Source organism: Callithrix jacchus, chromosome 5 (assembly GCF_049354715.1).
Source record: "Callithrix jacchus isolate 240 chromosome 5, calJac240_pri, whole genome shotgun sequence".
Lineage (NCBI taxonomy): Eukaryota > Metazoa > Chordata > Mammalia > Primates > Cebidae > Callithrix > Callithrix jacchus.
In genome coordinates, this window is record NC_133506.1 from 58,540,719 (window position 1) to 58,560,690 (window position 19,972).

The window sequence follows — 19,972 nt, forward strand, 5'->3', positions numbered from 1 at the left end:
CGGAATCAAAACTGGGGGAGCAGGAGGGTGGGACTGACCAGGAGGGTCAGCTGTGGACATGGAGATGTTGGGCCCCCAGGGGAGGTGCCCCAGGGCTGGGGAGAGGCCTCTGAGGGACGCGCGGTCACTGACACCGCAGTGTGGGGCGAGGGTGGCTTTCAAATCCTCGGCTGGAGCAGGGTCCTCGGTAAAGCCAGAGACGCGGACGCCGTGGGGCCGGGGCCGGTTCCCAGGGCCAGTTAATCGGGAACCTCCAATAGGATGGACCTTGGCTGGGAAGGCTGGAGGCGGGGATGGGCAGGGGGCAGGGGCAGGGGCGAGGCGCAGGGAACAGCAGCCAGGGAGGCCCCTGCTCGGCCCCCGCAGGACCAACAGCAGGTTCGGGCTCCAGTCCGGCAGCTGCGGAGGCGGCGTTTTCGGTCCGACACTGTCACCTGCTGGCCGGCTGGGAAACTGCGCCCAGTCTCCCAGCGCGGGCTCTGAGGGGCCAAAATGCGCGTTTCCAGGCCCTCCAGGATTCTGCTCAGGTGGACGCTGGGGGCTGTTTCACAGGCGCCCACATGGTGGGGGAGCTGGAGGAACTTGCCACCTCTGCCATCGAGTGCCCCTCCGAGCTGGGGCTGGATGCTGCCCGTGTGCACAGCAGCAGGTGAGCCTGGGGAGTTGAAGGCTGGGTGGTGGGTGGGGTCCCAGCAGATGAGACAGGCCCCGCACCTTGGCCAGCTTCTCGAACCTCCTGTGGGCAGAGGCTGTGGAGGGTGCCAGGCGGCTCCGCGCGACAGAGGGCTTTGCCAGGCCAGTTGCTCGACCTTTCTGGCTTCTGTTTCCACATCTGTAAAGTGGGTCTGTCTTCATAACACATGTGGTCTAGTGACGGCCCGTGGAGTGGGTCTGTCACTGCGGACTCACTTGTCCCTGGCTGTCCTGAACCGGTGGTTCCCCCGCCCCTGCAGCGGTCCCTGGCTCACACCACGCCCTGACCTTGGGGATGCCCAATGACCAGTAGGTGCTGTGGGTCCAGTGAGCACCCTGTGGGTGTCACTGCTGTCCGTGCTGCTGGGATCGGGTGGTCACCACTTGGGGAAGAGAGGTCTAGTGGGGCACAGTGGGGGCAGCCACACTGGGTGGGGGCACGCGAATGAGCCCCCTGGGCGGCCATGGGGCTACCACGCTTCTCCCCTGCAGGGGTGTCTCCCACCACCAGCACCAGGACAGGCCATTCCAGGGTGACAAGAGGAAGATGTTTTCTTCTTTCTTTTTTGTTTTTTTCTTTTGAGACAGGATCTTGCCCTGTTGCCCAGGCTGGAGTGGCTTGACCTTGGCTTACTGCAACCTCCACCCCCTGGGCTGAAGGGATCCTCGCACCTCAGTCCTCTGAGTAGCTGGGATTACAGGTGTCCGCCTGGCTAATTTTTGTATTTTTAGGCTGGTCCTGAACTCCTGACCTCAAGTGATCCAACTGCCTCTGCCTCCAAAGATTACAGGTGTGAGTCACTGCACCTGACTGAGAACAGCTTTATTTAGACATAATTCATGTACTGCACAGTTCACCTGTTTAAAGCATGCAGTTTAAAGATTTTTAGAATATTCACTGCATTGGACCACCTCCACACAATCAATTTTAGGACATTTTCATCCCCCGGAAAAGACACCCTGCCTCCCTTAGCCCTCATTCTCTCAGACTTTTGAGTAGCTGGGCTTGCAGACACCTACCACCATGCCCCACTAATTCGTGTATTTTTAGTAGAAATGGGGTTTCGCCATGTGGGCCAGGCTGGTCTCGAACTCCTGACCTCAAAAGAGCTGCCTGTGTTGGCTTCTCAAATTGCCTGGATCACAGGCGTGAGCCGCCTCCCGAGCCTGGCCTAGTGGATTTTGTTGTAGGAAAGCAGTGCTACAGTTTGTTATTGTTTTTGTTTTAACTTGTATTTTAGGTTCAAGGGCACACGTGCAGGTTTGTCACATGGGTAAGCTTGTGTCACAGGGTTGTTGTACAGATTATTTCATCCCTCAGGTACTAAGCCTAGTACCCAATAGTTATTTTCCTGATCCTCTCCCTCCTCCCAGCCTCCACCCTCCAGTGGGCCCCAGTGTGTGCTGCTCCCTTCTATGTGTCCGTGTGTTCTCATCATTTAGCTCCTGCTTATAAGTGAGAACATGCAGTAGTTGGTTTTCCGTTCCTGTGTCAGTTTGCTAAGGATAATGGCTTCCAACCCCATCCATGTTCCTGTAAAGGACATCATCTCATTCTTTTTTATGGCTGCATAGTATTCCACAGTTACATGTATGCTTTTCTTTATCCAGCCTGTCAGTGATGGGCATTTATGTAGATTCCATGTCTCTGCTATTGTGAAGAGTGCTGTGACGAATATATATGTGTATGTATCTTTAGGGTAGAACGATTTATATTCCTTTGGATACATACTCAGTAATGGGATTGCTGGGTCGAATGGTCATTCTGTTTTTAGCCCTTTGAGAAATCGCCACATGACTTTCCACAATGGTTGAACCCTCACCAGCAGTGTATAAGTGTTCCCTTTTCTCTGCATCCTTGCCAGCATCTGTTATTTATTTATTATTATTATTTAGCTTTTAAATAACAGCCATTCTGACAGTGCTACATTTTATAAATAAATGGATAAATATGCAGTATATTGATGCCTCTTGGGCTTTCCTTTCTTGCTATCTTCTTTTCTTTTTCTTTCTTTCTTTCTTTCTTTTTTTTTTATGACGGAGTTTTACTCAGCTACCCAGGCTGGAGTGCAATGGCATGATCTTGGCTCACTGCAACCTCCACCTCCTGGTTTCAAGCAATTTTCATACCTCAGCCTTCCGAGTAGCTGGGATTGGAGGTGCCCATCACGCCTGGCTAATTTTTGTATTTTCAGTAGAGATGGGGTTTCACTGTGTTGGCCAGGCTGGTCTGGAACATCTGACCTTGTGATCTGCCCGCCTCGGCCTCCCAAAGTTCTGGGATTACAGGTGTGAGCCACCATGCCTGGCCTTTCTTGCTGTTTTCTAGTTTTTCTCCTTGTGGTCAGTGAGCATGGCTCTCATGATGGTCATTTGATTGGCTGTAGTTGAAGTTTCCGTTCTGTTCTAACGTGGTTAATCCTTGAAAATGTTCTCTCTCTCTCTCTCTCTCTCTCTGTGTGTGTGTGTGTGTGTGTGTGTGTGTGTGTTTGTGTGTGTGTCTGTCTGTCTGTCTTAGACAATAACCACCCCAACCCAATGAAGGGGCAGTGTTCAAATCCTTTAGGCTCTTGTTTTTCTGGGTATTTGTCTACCAGATGCTGTGAGAGGTGTGATCAAGTTCCTTACATATAACTGAACTGTAACAGAAGCTGAGGGACTGCGGGAAGAAGGGTCAGCCCCTGCAGAGCTATTCTGCTGAGCATATCAAGATTAATCTGAAATGTTTATTCCCTAAAGACGTTAATATGATTGCTTCCTTTCTTTGTTAAGACCTGCTTTAGGCCCATCATGAGGCCAATTAAAACTATTAGTACACTTAATTTTTTTCAGAGCAGTTTTAAGTTTTCAGAAAAATTGATCAGAAAGTACAGAGTTTCCGCAGGGGTTTCTCCCTGCTTCCCACTTTCCCCTGTTACTAACATCTTATATCAGCTTGTTACATTTGTAACCAGCACTGATACATTATTACTTACTAAAGTCGTGATTCACAATGGGGTTCCCTCTGCTTGAACATTCTATGCATTCTTAGAGAAGTGTCATGACTGGTCCACCACACAGAAGAGTTTCACTGCCCTGAGATTCATGAGCTGCACCTGTATGTCCCTCCCTCCCTCCTCCCAAACTCCTGTGACTATGTCATATGGATTTTGGTAAACAATTTGTCTTGGGTAAAAACAATGTGCCTTACTTCATTTATTTGTTTATCACAGAACAGTACTGTAAATATATAGAAGACCACATATTATAAAAGCATACATATAAATATGTATTATACTATATATATTTATTTGTTACAGAACACTACTATATACAGCAATGTTCTAGAATATATATTCCACATACTCTTTATGTTTTCTATTACATAGAATAAATATTTATATTTATCACAGGACACTACGGTTGTTGGGTATAATGTTCTGTATAAGTTAATTTGGCCAGTTACACTGGTTGCATTGTTAAAACGTCTGTGTATTTAGAAATATGTCTTGGTTGATCTCTTTTGTTGGTTTCTGTGGTTTATTACAGTCTCCCCAGGATCCCGGATTTCTGTCTTTCTTCTCACATGTCTGCTTAATCTATATTGCTAGGTGTGTGTAGATTTGCAGGTACCATATTTTCCTGGTGAGTTGAAACTTCTATTGTGAAGTGCTCCTTTTTCGAGCAAAAAGTATTCCTAGTGACAAAGTCTACTGTGCTAGTAATGTGCCTGCACTGTCTTTCTTCTGGTTCATGTTTGCTCGCTCTTTTTCGTCTTTTTACGTCCAACCTTCCTGTAGCCTTACTTGTAAATGTATATCTAACACAAAGTATATGGCAGTTGCTGTTATTGTTTTGAAACCTGGTCTGACAACATTTACCTTTTAATTAGGATGTTTCCCCATGTATGTTTTGCTTAGTTCTTGATGTCTCTGGGTTTAAATCTTCCATCTCACTAAGAATCTTCTCTGGTTCCATGGTCGTTGTTTTTCTTTCTTTTTATGCTTTCGTTTAAATTGCTTGGATATCAAATGTTTTTAATTATCCCATTTCCTCCTTTGCTGTCTTGCAAGAAGTATATTGTTGGACAATTTTTTCGTTGCTACCAGATATCCCAACACACAGACTTTACTTTTAATTAGCACTTTACTTTTTGTTGCTAATGCAAGAGACTTAGAACGCTTCATACAAGGTTGGAGGGCAAGGTTGTAAAAGTCAGGTCAGGCACCGTGGCTCAGCCTATAATCCCAGCACTTGGGAGGCTGAGGTAGGTAGAACATTTGAGGTCAGGAGTTCAACACCAGTCTGGCCAATGTGGTGAAACCCCACCTCTACTAAAAATACAAAAATTAGCCAGATGTGGTGGCGGGCACCTGTAGTCCCAGCTACTCAGGTGGCTGAGGCAAGAGAATCACTTGAACCCAGTAGGCAGAGGTTGCAATGAGCTGAGATCACCCACTGCACTCTAGCCTCGGCAACAGAGTGAGACTCTGTCTCAAAAAACAACAACCAAAAGAAGTCAAATACTTGACAACAATGACATATGTTTTATTTATTTATTGAGATAAAGTCTCACTCTGTTGCCCAGCAGACTGGAGTACAGTGGTGCAATCTTGGCTCACTGCAACCTCTGCCTCCTAAGCTCAAGCAGTTCTCCTGCCTCAGCCTCCTGGGTAGCTGGGATTACAGGTGCATGACACTACTGCCTGGCTAATTTTTAAATTTTTAGTAGAGACAGGGTTTTGCTGTGTTGGTCAGGCTGGTCTCCGACTCCTGACCTCAAATGATCCACCCGCCTCAGTGGAAAACAACAAAGCAAGAAGATAATAGAGTATCTTTAAAATCTAACTGAGAATAATAGTCAGTGTAGAATTTAATGGCCACCAAAAATATCCTTCAAGAATGAATGAAAAATAAAAACATTTTCAGACCAAGAGAAACTGAGAAAGTTTGTCACCATAATTTTCTCAGCAAAAGAAATACGAAAAATGCTCTCAAGGCAGAAGGAAGATTGCAAGATCAAAGCATCGAGATTTAAGAAGCAAAGAATAAGACAAATGGTAAAGATGTGGGTACGAGCATTCATATTATCTGGATGAAACAACAATAATATCTTGGTGGATTTAAAACAAATGTCGTTGGCTGGGAGTGATGGCTCATGCTTATAATCCCAGCACTTCGGGAGGCTGGGATTTTGTCCTTCAAAAGATTATCAATTGGACTAAGCTGACTTTTTCTTAAATAAACTTTTTTATTATAGGAAATTTTTATCTACATAGAATTAGATAGAACAGTAAAACGAGCCCCCATGAACCCATCAGCCCACAGCCCATCTGGCCTCCAGCCCCTTATTACTTTTTTTCTCCTTTTTGAGACAGGTTTATAGAAGAATTGAGCAGAAAGAGAGAGTGTTCCCATATACTCCCTCCCCCAGCTTTCCCATGTTACTAACATCTTGCATTAGGGTGGCACTTTCTTTGTAACCGATGCGTCAGTATTGATACATTGCTACTAAGCACAGTCCATGTTTACACTGGGGTTTGCGCTCTGTGGAACTCTAATGTCTATTTTTTTGACAACAGTATAATGTTGTGTATCTACCATTAGAGTATCATACAAAGTAGCTTCACTGCCCTAAAAATCCTCTGTGCTCCTGGCCTGGAGGAGGGAAGCTGAAAGGTAGGAAGCCCAAAGCTGGGCATCCAAGTCACCGTGCCTTGGGTGTGGCTCAGTGTGCACACCGTGAGAAAACCGGCCATTGGAAGAGGGACAGCCCAGCACTCAAACCCTTGATGGCCCAAATAGCCAGGCAAGCTGGAGAGTGACAGGGTCGGGACCTTCCCCCACAGCTCCCCTAATGGACAACTGAACGCATCTTCAGAGGAGCCTTGGTAACCCTTGACATGGCTGGTAAGAATATTAACTTCCTTCTGGAATGCATACATATAATGGGCCTCTGTCACCCCAAAACTATATGGTCACAGGATGGACGGACAGGCCCATAGCCACAGTCTTCCCTGCCCTCTCACTGCTCTTCGGGCACTGGTTTCCTCTTCCACCTTTCTCCTCATGCCTGGACGCCTTGGGGCTGTTGCAGTCACTGCTCTTTTAGGAGCTGAAGCCAATACAATGGCTTCAGGGCAGCGACTGGAGCTTTTCACCCACCCCAGGTACGAGGAGTCCTAGAAGCTAATGGTCACCAGTGGATGGCAGGGGACACGTATTGAAATGACAGGCTTTGCTGCCAGATGCTCCTGATAGGACACTGAAAGCATGCCAGACCCTGCTGAATCTAGCTACCTACTCGCCTGGACCCACAGGCAACCTGGATCATTCTTGTGTACGAGTTATGAAGCCAGTTTATTCCAGCCGTCTGGATTTAAAGGATGAGCCTCTAGATAATCTCAAGGTAGAATGGTTTCCAGGTGGAGGCAGCTTTGTGCACCAGGAAAGCAGGAAGGCTGGGCGTGTTGTTGTCAGTCAACACGAGGTCAATGAATCTCAGGCCTTACTGGCTTCTACCCCAGCTCAAAGGGCAGAATCAAGAGCCCTTTTTAGAGCCTGCAGTTGGGAAAGGACTTGAGAATAACATTTACACTGACTTCTTGGTTGAGACTCTCAGTATGCCTTTCTGGTACTTCATGCTCATGTGCTGTCTGGAAGGGACAAGGACTCCTAACTGATAAAGGTCCCCTATAAAACATGACTTAGAAATTCGGAATCTACTCGACTCCAAGGAAGTACCTGTAATCCATTGCAGAGGACATCAAAGAGGAGAGGCTAGTGTGCCGGGGAAAGTCTTTTGTGGGTGCGGCCGCTAAGGCAGCAGTGTTGAAGGAGCCAGCTGGACGGGTTGGCACGTTGCTGCCCCCAGCCACAGCAATGACAGAAGCCACATACATAAAAGCAGAAGAAGAATGGGCTAAAGGCCAGGGGTGAATTCAGGATCCTTCCGGCTGGCTTATCAATGACAACAAACTGTTAAAACCAGTTGCTCATCAGTGGAAAATAGGTAAGCATTTGCATAACTGCTCATTTGGGAAGGGATTCCTAGTTTCAATTAATGTCCCAGCTTTATATAGGAGAAGGCTTACTTAAAACAGTAAGGCAGGTAACTTGGGCCTGTGAACTATATGCCCAGAATAACCCAAATCACCAACCTTTACCTCCTCCACTAGCAAGCCGTGTTCAGCGTAAGGGAACGTACCCTGGTGGAGATTGGCAAATAGATTATACTCAGACACCCCCATGTAGAGGGTTTAAATATTTATTAGTATTTGCTGACACCTTTACTGATTGGATCGAGGCTTTTACTACCTGATTTGAAAAGGCAATTGATGTTTCTAAACTCCTGCTAAAGGAAATAGTTCCTAGATTTGGGCTGCCTGAGATCCTACAGAGCGATCATGGCACATCTTTCACAAAGACAATTACCCAAAACATAGCTTCAGCCCTAGGAATTCAGTACCCTCTTCACTCGGTGGCGTGGAAGCTGAGTGAATTCTTCAGGGAAAGTAGAAAGAGCGAATCAAACTCTAAAAAAGATTCCTGCTAAACTAAACTCTACACTAAGCAGCATACCAAGAGACCTCAGAAACCTGGCCTTCTTTATCACCTGCAGCCTTTTTATAGGTTCCAGTGGCCACTGGGGGAAGTCCACAGTTCAGCCCTTTCGAGATAATGTGTATAAGACCTTTCTTACCCACAGACCTCCTGATAGACATAGACACTTTCAAGCTACAGAATTACGTGATCAACTTAGGACAGGTGCAAAACGCACTCCTTGTATATGGAAACTGAAGGCCGCCTTCCCCCACTAAGGAAGAGAATCTTGTCATATCCCAGCCAGGAGACTGGTTCCTGTTAAAACCTCGGAAGGAAGGACCCCAGCCCATCAACCTGCCCTCAGATGGAAGAGGCCCCAGCAGGTTCTCCTTAGTACCACAACTAGAGCTAAACTTCTGGGAGTAAACAGTTGTGTCCACTTATCCGAACTAAACCTGTCTCTGATGAAGTCCCACGGGCATAAGTTGGAATGATTTATTTACTGAGCGGGCAGAGACTTTGGCCTCTATGTAATCAGACAAATGGTTGGGTATGTGGAGAATTGCCTTTCCTCCACTTCCGGCTGGCCCTTGCGTGTTCAACCGGCCAGCCTCCGTTTGTGCGAATTTCATCATGTTCCAGATTATGACCCAGGCTGTGAAAGCCATAGACACATCTCTGCCGTTGGTGTGCTGTCAGTCAATCCCATTTTGGTTCCAACAGCTGCCCAGTTCTTGGAAAGCCTTTCTGTGTGGTTAGTTTGCTGGAATGATTTTACTTGTTTTGCTTTGCTGTTGTGGAATGTACCGTGGTTGTACTCTTCATGTAGGGATGCATGACAGGCTCAGGCAGTGCTTTCTTAAACTGGACACTTTTTTTTTTTGAGACAGTCTTGCTCTGTCACCCAGGCTGGAGTGCAGTGGCATGATCTTGGCCCCCTGCAACCTCCACGTCCTGGGGGCAAGTGATTCTCCTGTCTCAGCCTTGTGAGTAGCTGGGATTACAGGCGTGTGCACCACCACACCCAGCTAATTTTTGTATTTTTAGTAGAGATGGGGGTTTATCATGTTGGCCAGGCTGGTCTCAAACACCTGACCTCAAGTGATCCACCTGCTTTGGCCTCCCAAAGTGATGGGATTACAGGAATGAACCACTGTACCTGGCCTCTTAAATTGGACAGTTTATTAATCTTGCAGCTGTCACCTTTTGTCAGAACTCAGAGTTATGAACACCCTTCACCATACCAACACTCTGACTGAGCTTCTACCCACCCTGAATGCAAAAGACCCTCATAGTTAGGCATGAATATCATCGCCCCTGTTCAGCCTGAAGAACTTACAGAGGATGAATCTTTGTCCCTCTGCAGCCCTTAGGATTAAGGGAGGGGAGAGATACGTCAGAGGCGTTCAAACCAGAGCGACTCCATTTCGAGTGAGGTCTGGGAAAATGAGGCCTCTTGATATTAAAGGAACTGATTGATGTTTACTAAACAGACCCAGACTTGGGAGTGTCCAGATATTCCAATATCTAGAGAACAGAGGCATTCCTAATTTTACTTTAAAGATAATAATATCAATTCTTGCAAAATATATTAATTAAGAAAATTAATCCTTTATCACAAACCCTCATGGTGGATCACATCTCCCCATGTACACCAGCATTGTACCGGGGCGGACATTGTTCCCACCTTCAGGAACGCCCTGCTCTGTCTTCGGAGTAGCTGTCCTTCACTTTCTTAATGGACTTGTTTTTGCTTTGCACCGCAGACTCGCCCTGCATTCTTTCTTGTGTGAGATTCAAGAATCCTCTTTTGGGGTGTGGATCGGGGCCCCATTCCTATAACACCTGTAGACAACATAGAGTAGAGTCTTGGTTTTTTATCTACTCTGACAGTCTCTATTTTTAAATTGATGCCTTTAGACCAAGGATAGTTAAAGGAATAATTGCTATCAATGGCTTAATATCCGCCCTGCTTGTTACTGTGTTCCATTCATTGCCCTTTCTTTCTTTCTTTCTTTCTTTTTTAATGGTTTCTTTTCAGCTTTGTGAAGTTTAAAATTTTTATATGCTTACATGATGGTTTTCTTTTTTTTTAAGATGGGGTCTCACGCTGTCAGTCAGGCTGGAGTAAAATGGTGCAACTTCAGCTCACTGCAGCCTCCACCTCCTGACTTCAAGCGATTCTTCTGCCTCAGCCTCCCAAGTAGCTCGGACTACAGGTGTGTGCCACCATGCCTGGCAAATTTTTGTATTTTTAGTAGAGACGGGGTTTCACCACGTTGGCCAGGCTGGTCTTGAACTCCTAACCTCAGGTGATCTGCCCAACTCGGCTTCCCAAAGTGCTGGGATTACAGGCGTGAGCCACCATGCCTGGCCCAATTTTTTTTTTTTTTTTTTTTTTTTTGAGATAGTGTCTTGCTCTGCACAGTTTGGAGTGCAGTGGTGTGATCATGGCTCACTGCAGCCTTGGCCTCCCAAGCTCAAGTGATCCTCCCACTTCAGCCTCCTGAGTAGCTGTGACTACAGGCATGTGCTACTGCGCCTGGCTAATTTTTGTATTTTTTTGTGGAGACAGGATTTTGTATGTTTCCCGGGCTGGTCTCAACTCAAACTTCTGGGCTCAAGCAACCTGCCCGCCTCAGCCTCCCACCATGCTGGGATTACAGACATGAGCCACCGTGCCTGGCCTGATAATTTATTTAATTTCTTCCAAGGTAGACCTACTGCTGAATCTCAATTTTTGTTTGAGAGTGTGCCCCTGGGGTCCCAGTTGTGAACCGGGTTGTTTCACCTGGGGTGGGGCAGGGCCTATGTTAGTCCTGGGCTTTCCTGGGCTCCGCTCACTGCCCTCCACACATCCCTGGCGCACTGGGGCAGGCCTGTCTTCCTTCCTGCTACTCAGGTGAGAGCCTGCTGTCATTCAGCACCTTCGTTCACTCCCATCTGGTGCATTTGAACTCCCCATCCCTGTTCCAGCTTTCCCACACCCAGAGCCAGCCCCATCACAGGTCCCAACTGCACAGGGCTCCCTGCCTCTCCCTGCCTCCACCTCCCCCAACTCCTGCCCAGGCCTGCAGCTCCTCTCACCTGGGCTGCTGGGACCCCCATGGCCATGACAGACACAGTGGGGGCGCCACGTCCTTTCTGGGTGTGGTGGCATCGGCCTCTGCTCGATCACTGTCTGGTGCCTCCAGTCCAGCTTCTCCTACTGCATGGAGAGAGGCCACATAGAGGGCGTGCCCAGCCCACGGCCCACCCAGGTCCCCTGTGTATTAGTGACCCTGCTTGGATCTGGCATCCCAGCCCAGCCCCATGGATGCAGACACAGGTGGGCCCAGCCCACACCTTGTGGAGCAGATGCAGCCACCCCATCCTGCCCCAATTCTGCACCCAGAGTTGTGCCTATAAAATGGGGGTTGTTTTAAGCCACTGAGCTCTGGGGTAGTTTGCTCTGTGCAGCGGGTGACTGAGACACTGCTCAGGGGGGCTCCCCACTTTCTCACTCCCTCCTCAGTGTGGGGGCTCCTGGATCATGCCAGAGTCACGTCCAATAAACCCAGCATTAGGTGAAAGCCTCAAGTGGAAATGTACTCAATACACCTTGCCTCCTGAACACATTGCAACCCCTCCCTTGCCCTGGGTTGGCTCCTCTGCCCATCCTCTCCCCACCTTCTTGGTCCTGCCCAGCCCTCCCCTTGCTGTTTCTAAGGCCCAGCCGCCCCCACTCCATGGCTATGCTTCCTTGTCCTCATCCTTGTCCACCTGTGTTCTCTCCAGGTGCCCTGAGTGGACTGGAGAGGTCCAGGGCACTTGGCACCTGCCGAGCCCTTGTTGGGGCCATGTGTCCTGGGCCCCTCCTGGCCACCTTATGGGGACATGAGTGGGGGCTCAGTCTGGGAAGGAGGAGGGAAGGCCCGGGGAGTGGTCCTGACTAGCTCTGCCCAGCCCCTGGGTGCTGTCTGGGGACAGGCTGGGATCCAGGGCCCTCTCGGAGGATGGGATCTGTGTCTCTGGAGCGCTGCAGGCTGGTCGGGTGGCCACTTCTTCTTCTGGCCGCTGGGAGGCAGCAAGGCCCCAGATTTGCATCTCAGTGGCCAAGTCCAGATGAGGCTTTTAGGGGAGCAGGGGTGCAGCGGCCAAATGTGCCTTTGGTCACTCTGGGGGCCACACCACAGGTCCTGGGGTCCCTGGGGCAGCCAGGAGACAGCCAGGATGGCACCAGTGCTGGGCTGTGCAGGGTGGGCCGGAAGGAGGAGGTGGTGCCAGGCGGTGATGGGGTGGGGGTGTCCCGTCCCCCAGGCCAGCAGCCTGCCTCAGGAGAGTCCTCAGGGGGCTGCAGAGGGGCCTCCCTTGGTGACAGAGGAGGGGGAGGGATGGGAGTGGGTTCATGTGGTGCCTGCTGCTTCAGGGCCTAGGCTCCATGGTAGCAGGGCTGGGGGGTCTGTGCCCACAAGGCCATATCTGGCACAGGGACCAGCCCCCAGGATAGAGATCAAGGTGCGGTCTACACTGGACCCCTAACTCTTCTTGCCCCAAAGTGAGTAAACTGAGCTGCGGTCATGGCGCCTGCCACCTGCTGTGTATTCAGGTGAGTGAGGTCAGGCCAGGTGCTCACCTGTGCACCCCTCTGCTGGGACGACGGCACCCACGGACCCCATCTGACTGCCTGTGTCTCACACTCTGCCAGTCCACCCCTTCCCCTCCCCACCAGTGGAGGTGGGGAGGCTCTGAGGGCCCCTGAACCTGGGTTACCCCTCTGAGTTCCTCAGCCCTGGCCACGGCATTCAGAACTTCCGACCAAGCCCTGCCACCATAGTGTGTGGTCTGTGTGGCGCAGGCACCTGATGCTGTGCTGGGGTGTGACGTCCACAGGCAGCACAGGGCCCGCACTGGGGTGCCCCCCTCAGAGACAGCAGGCAGGAGGCTTTCCTTCAGGGCCACCACTGTGGCCACAGACGCACAGTCCTAGAGGGTCAGTGGGTCTGTGTGAGCTCCCAGGGAGGTCCTCTGGGCTGAGTGGGGAGTGCACAGGTGGTGGTCGACACCTGCAGCTGAGGGCGCAGCTCTGCGCTGCTGATGTGCGAGCATCTGAGCCCTGGGGTGTGGGCGCCACCAGGGCCCTTGCCGCCCTTGGGACTCAGGGCCGGGGACTGAGTGCTGCCATGTGATGGGCCTGCTGTCAGCTGCCATCCCCCGCTCTGACCTGCAGAGTCTCATAGTCTCCTCTCAGCGCCTGCAGAGTCGGCAGGTGTGCACTGGCTGTGCGTGTCAAGGGTTCCTCCTGGATGAGGTGGAGTCCGATTTGGGGTGCACTGGCATCACCGTCACAGTGCTTTGGGGTGTGCCAGCTTCACATCCCAGTGATTTGGGGTGCTCCTGCTTCACCATCACAGTGATTTGGGGTGCGCCAGCTTCACCATCATGGTGATTTGGGGTGCACCAGCTTCACTGTTGCAGCAATGCTGCGTCTTCCCATCTGTGAACAAGGCATCTTGCCATTTATTTAGGTCTTGAATTTTTCTCTTCAGCGGCTTGTGATTTCAGAACATAGCTCTTCCACAAAGTTCGTGAGATTTTTCCTGTTTGTCCCACCTGTTCTTGCTGCCTCTTCTCTTGTATTGTGTGGGATTAAGGCCCTTTCGTGTGACTCGTTGCTTTCCGTCACTACCCACTTCTTAGATACTCCTCTTTGGTTTACTTTCTTTTCTTTTTTTTTTTTTTTTTTTGAGATAGAGTCTTGCCCTGTCACCCAGGCTGGAGTGCAGTGGCTTGATCTCAGCTCACTACAACCTCCGCCTCCCGGGTTCAAGTGCTTCTCCTGCCTCAGCCTCCTGAGTAGCTGGGATTACAGGTCTGAGTCACCACACCTGGCTAATTTTTGTATTTTTAGGAAAATAGAGTTTCTCCATGTTGGTCAGGCGGGTCTCGAACTCCTGACCTCAGGTGATCCGCCCACCTCAGCCTCCCAAAGTGTTGGAATTACAGGTGTGCATCACCACACCTGGCTAATTTTTGTATTTTTAGGAAGATATAGTTTCTCCATATTGGTCAGGCTGGTCTTGAACTCCTGACCTCAGGTGATCCGCCCACCTTGGCCTCCCAAAGTGTTGGCATTACAGGCGTGAGCCCTGCCCCCAGCCCCACTTATGTCTACGTGGCCACCTTCTTCAGAAGGTAGGCCTGTGGCACGAGCCTCCAGCTCATCAAGGCGTAGCTCTAACGAGCGCCATGTGTCCACACTCAGTGTAGGAGCCTCTCGCCACCCACCTGCCTTTGTGCTATCACTATCACGCCTTTTACTAAATCCACACACGTCATAAACCCCACAGAGTATTAGGAATACTTTGGCTTTTACAGGCAATTATCTTTCAAAATTTCAAAAGTGATAAAAACAGTATTTTTAAAAAAGAGCATCTCACCATGTTCCCCAGCCTTGTCTGAACTCCTGGGCTAAGTGATCCTCTCACCTTGGCCTCCCAAAGTGCTGGGATTACAGGTGTGAGCTACAGTGCCCAGCCAGAAAAACAGCATTTTAATCATCCACATATTTTCCCTATCTGGCCCACATTCTTCTTCTCTGTAGACCCATCTGGTGTCATTTTCCTTCTGTCTGAATAACTTTGATGTTTCTTGCAGTGTATGTCTGCTGGTGACAAATTGTCTCAGCCTTTTGTTGAAAAAAATCTTTATTTGCCTACATTTGTGAGGACATTTTTCCCGACAGAGTTTTAATTTAGCAGATACTGTTTTCTTTCAGTCCTTTAAATGTGCCAATGCGCGTTGCCCGTCTTCTAGCTCGTGACATTTCACACGATATCAGCTGTAATTCCTCTCTCAAAGTAACATGTCTGTTTTCTTTGACTGCTTTTAAGACTTTTCTCTGTCACTGGTTTTCAACAATTTTTTTGTCACCCAGGCTGGAGTGCAGTGTCATGATCTTGGCTCACTGCAACCTCTGCCTCCTGGATTTAAGTGATTCTCATTCCTCATCCTCCTGAGTAGCTGGGATTACAGGCACCTGCCACCACGCCTGGCTAATGTTTTGTATTTTTAGTAGAGGCAGGGTTTCACCAGGTTGGCCAGGGTGGTCTCAAACTCCTGACCTCGTGATCTGCCCACTTCAGCCTCCCGAAGTGCTGGGATCACAGGCGTGGCCACCACACCAGCCATTGATCCTCTAGTCTTTTTTCCTCCACCAGCTTCATTTTGGATACTTGCTATTTCTATGTCATCAAATTCACCAAAAAAATGTAATTTGTTGTGATTCCTGTTCATCATGTTTCCATTTCTGACATGCGTTTCACCCCTGAAATGGATTTAGGTCCATAAAGATCTTTCATTGTACTCTTCACCATGTTTGTGATTTTTCTACGTCCTGGAAACCGTGGGGCCTGTTTGTAACTGCTGCTTTGATGTCCTTGTTGGCTGAGCCCATCGGCATTGTTGTTTCTGGGTCTGCTTCTGTTGATTCTTTTTTCTCCTGATCCTGGGTCCTGCTCCCCCTTCATCGCATCCTTGGTAATTTCTGACTACATGCAGCCTTGCGAATATGGTGTTAAGGGATGCTGGATTCCGTGGGATCCTTTAGTGTTCGACTTGGTCCTGGTATACAGTTCAGCTGCTGGGAACCAGATGACGCTTTCAGGCTGGCCTTGGGTGCTGGCAGGGCAGATGCAGGTTATCGCAGTGCCACAGCAGTTCCCTTTGGAGGGCTCTCCCCGGTGACGCTCCCTACCAGTAGGGATGCAGCTTATTCCTGGGCTGCGTAAGTTCTGGGAGCTGTCCCTTTTCCGTCCCCTGGGGCTTCCTCCCGTCTTGCAGTCTCACTTCCTGTCTTGCAGGTTGGTACCTGTCTGAGGCTTTCAGGGAGCTCTCTGTGAACCTCGGGCTCCCTCTCTATACAGCCCTCTGTCTCTTGCCTCTGCCTGTGGCTCTGACTTCTGTCTCCTCAGCTCAGAGAGATGTCTGGGTCCTTTGCAGCCCGCTCTGAGTCGCAGCATGGGTGCTGTCTCCAGGTGGTGAGCCAGACAAATACGGGTGCCCCTCACTTGCTCTCTCAGGGGTTATGGTCCTGTGCTCTGGGCCCTGAGTCTGAAGGCTGCTGTCTACGTGTGTTGTTGGTTTCTAGATGCTTACGGGAAAGGGGCCCCTTCCCTGGATGGGCACCAGATGCTGGCTGAGTGTGTCCCTGTGTCTCCACAGGCCAGGGACCATGAGAAGCTCTGCTGGGGCTGGTGGCATTTGTTGAATATCGGAGAGGGCTGGCTCTGTAAAGCCTGAGCTCTGTGCAAACACCCAGCGGCCTCCTTCCCTCATGTCGTCGGACGGGGACCTGGGCCCAGAGAGCACCGCGGGCTGCTGGATCACTTGGCCTCCGAGGCAGAGCCTGAGATTGTGCTGCCATCTGTCTGGCTGCAGAGCTTGGGAGCTGGTGTGCAAGGGGGGTGTCCGGAGTCCTGGACGGTGGGTGCTGGGTTCTCCTACCTTTGGGAAGACCTTGGAGCACCAAGCGTGGGGCTCCCTGACATTCACCTGGACGCTGCCCATCCCCCACCCCATCACCAAGTCCAGAGTCTCCCCCTGCTGTGTGGATTGGTTCCAGACGGTGTGGGTGCAGGTGGGAGGAGTGCGGGGAGCGTGGCATAGGACCGTGCTTTCTGAGTCCTGACTGGGCACTGCATGGGATGGGGCAGAGACCTGGACTTCCGGAGCTGGGTCTCTCTGACTTCCCCTTCCACACATCCCAGGCTGCACAGGAGGCTGGCACAGTCCTGAGGACCACTGGAAGCTGCCCCACCACGTTGTTCTCCGACAGGGCATCCTGGCTGGAGTTGGGGGGGCGGCTGTGTGGCCTGAGGTGTCTGGAAGGCGTGGACGCCTGGAGGAGCCCAGGGACACAGAGACTGCATTGGGAGCAGAGTGAATGTGTCTGTTATTGATTTTCTTCACATGGCTCCCATGTTATTGCACACATGATTTTGTACTTGGCTGAGATTAAATATTAATACATTGAAAATTAAAAAAGAGTTTCCAGGCCTTTAAATAGTTGTTTATGGCACAATTAAAAAGCAAAGTAATGATATTTTTTAGGAGCAAGTTTGTTGACCTGAGTCTCATTTGCAAGGGCTGGAGCTGAGGGGCAGCCCCTTGAGGGGGCACGGGCAGGAAAGCTGTGTGGCATGGCCACTGGTGTGGTGAGCAGGTGTCTGCTATGTATTGAGGCAAGATAAGGGGGTGGCTGTCACGGCGCCCCTGCTCCAGACCCACAAATACCAGGAGCAGCCTCTGACCCAAGACCCTACCCCATCCACTGTTTCAATGTAAATCAGGTTTCCATGTGTCTCCCATGCAGCTGTGGGGTGTGGGGGGAGGTTGATCAGCAGAGAGCAAGCCTGGTGGATGGATGGGGTGTGGGCCAGGGCCACGTGCAGGGTGCTGCCCTCTCCCTGGTGAACAGACTGTCTGTTGCCTCTGCTTCCTGGTGCCCAGTCCTCGTGTCTCTGGCTTCTCTCGGGCTGTGACCTGCAGGGTCAGGACCACACGGCCTTTCCTCTGAGCTGGGGGTCAGTCACTTGCAACTGAAGGTTGCTGACTGAGCCAATTTAGTTAAAGTAGGAGAAGGGCCCCTGGAGTTTCCGGTTATGTGAACTGAGAATGGCTTCAGGCACAACGGGGCCCAGGTGCCACTGTTGGCACAAAACCAGGATCTCCTTCCGTCCCTCAGCTCTGCTGTGTCCTGACCCTCAGAGTGGCGGGGGCCGCCGGCAGCCCTGGAGGAAAGCAAGCTCCTCCCGTCCGTCCCTCAACTCTGCTGTGTCCTGGGCTGACTTCACTCTGAGGCAGGGGAACCCTGGGAGTGGCAGGAGCCACCGGCAGCCCTGGGGGAAAGCAAGCTCCTCTTCCCTCCAGCATCTGCTCTCTCTTGACCTGGAAATTCCATCCGGAGGCTCCTCCCTGCTCTCAGTCCTGGTGGTTTGGGTGGCTGATCTGGCTGATCAGCATTTCCTGTGCCCCCCACAGGAGACCCAGCTGGGTCTGGCTGGTGAATACCAAGCCCTGGACCTTCGAGGTAGAACCCCTGAAGCCTGCTCGGAGCCGGCCCCTGCAGATGGAACCTCTGTCTGTTGGTTCCCACTTCACACCCTTTAGGGATTTCCTGTATGTCTGGAAGGAGGCACACCCTGGCCCAGGGGAGGCTTGGGGGGTGGAGAGTCAGTTAATCGGGGCAGGTTCCTGGAGGGTGCTGCATTTGGGTGGTGTCCTGGTGGAGTAGAGGTTGTCTTTCTGGGGGACTGGGTCTCGTGTAGATGCTGTGAGCTGCCCACATGCTCTTCACCCCATGCGTCTCCTTTCTGTCCCCACCGCTCCCTGGACCAGAGCTGGACAGATTCTTCCTGAGCACCTGGTCCAACCAGCCTGAGGCCAGCCAGTGGTGTGGTTAACTTGGGGCTGCACGGGGGGCTCCTGCCATCTCGGGGTTCCCAGCGTGGATCCCTCCCCTGCCTGCCTCCTTCACTCCTTGTTGCTGTGAAGGGAGGGATTTGGGCTTAGCCTGTACAGAGTGTCAGACCCAGCATGTCCACCTGATGCCAGCCTTTTCCACTGTGACTGGCATTTCCTTGGGCCACTGTAGGCCAAGGGATGGGGTCAACCTGACAATTACTTTCACTGTCAATCCAAGTTCTGCTTAATTGGGGGGAAGGCTGATAAGAACAGATACTACAAAACCTAAAATGCAATAATAAAAATTGAATTGGGGGAAAGCAGCAGCTGAGAAAATGAGGGTGTGTACGTTTGAGCACCTGTGAGGCCTTCTGACCCAAAACAACAGATGCGCCTTCGGCCTCGGAGCCTAGGGGGCTGCGCAGCCCCAGGCCCTGACCCGTCCCCACCCTCCAGACCCCGGGGTCCTGCGGTCCACTGCTGCCCGTGCAGACCTCGGGCTTCTCACACCTAGTTTTGAAATTAGGCAGATTTGAGAGATTTGTAAGAACGAGCTAGGAGATCAGAGCTATTTCACATTTTCCAAACATGGCGAGGCTCTCAAGTGATGTGAAAATTAGACAGCATGGCGTGGCAACATCAGGTACAGGAACTGCCGCCCCCCTCATGCAGGCAAAGGTGGCCAATGGGAAGGACTTTGGATCTGTGGCTGCCATGCTGCTGCTTGGTGGGGAACAGGTGGCCACCCCGTCCACTCTGCAGTGCAGGAGCTGGGCTCTGGGAGCTCCTGGCCCTCACGCTGCTGGACACTGGCCAGCCCAGGTGGAGGGGATCTGGGGTGTGGCAGGCAGAGGGCTGGAGCCTCTGAGCCTCACGTCTCCGTAGCTGGAGCCCTCACTTCTCTGTGGCTGGAACCCTCACATCTCCATAGCTGGAAGTTCAGCAAGTGAGAGGTTTTTTTTTAACAGGCCGTTAACAAGATTTCATCTTTGTTCTGACACCGTGGTGCCTGCGTGATGATTTAAAACTGCTAAGCCCAACACGCTTACCGACCAGGCCTCTTTCTCAAGGAACAAGGCTCTGTGGCTTCATCATGCACCGTGATTGCGAAACTCTGATGGGATTAAGCTTCCCTTCCATATCTGCCTCCCTTCTTCCTCTCAGAGGGGGCCCAGGAGGCCGAGAACCTCACAATCCTGCTGCCTTTGGAACACCGTTGTGGCCCCAGCTCTGCAGCTCTGCAGCTCTGCAGCTCTGCTGTGAAGGGCTCCCTGGGAGAGCCATCCCCCTGACAGAGCCCTGGGCAACTTGG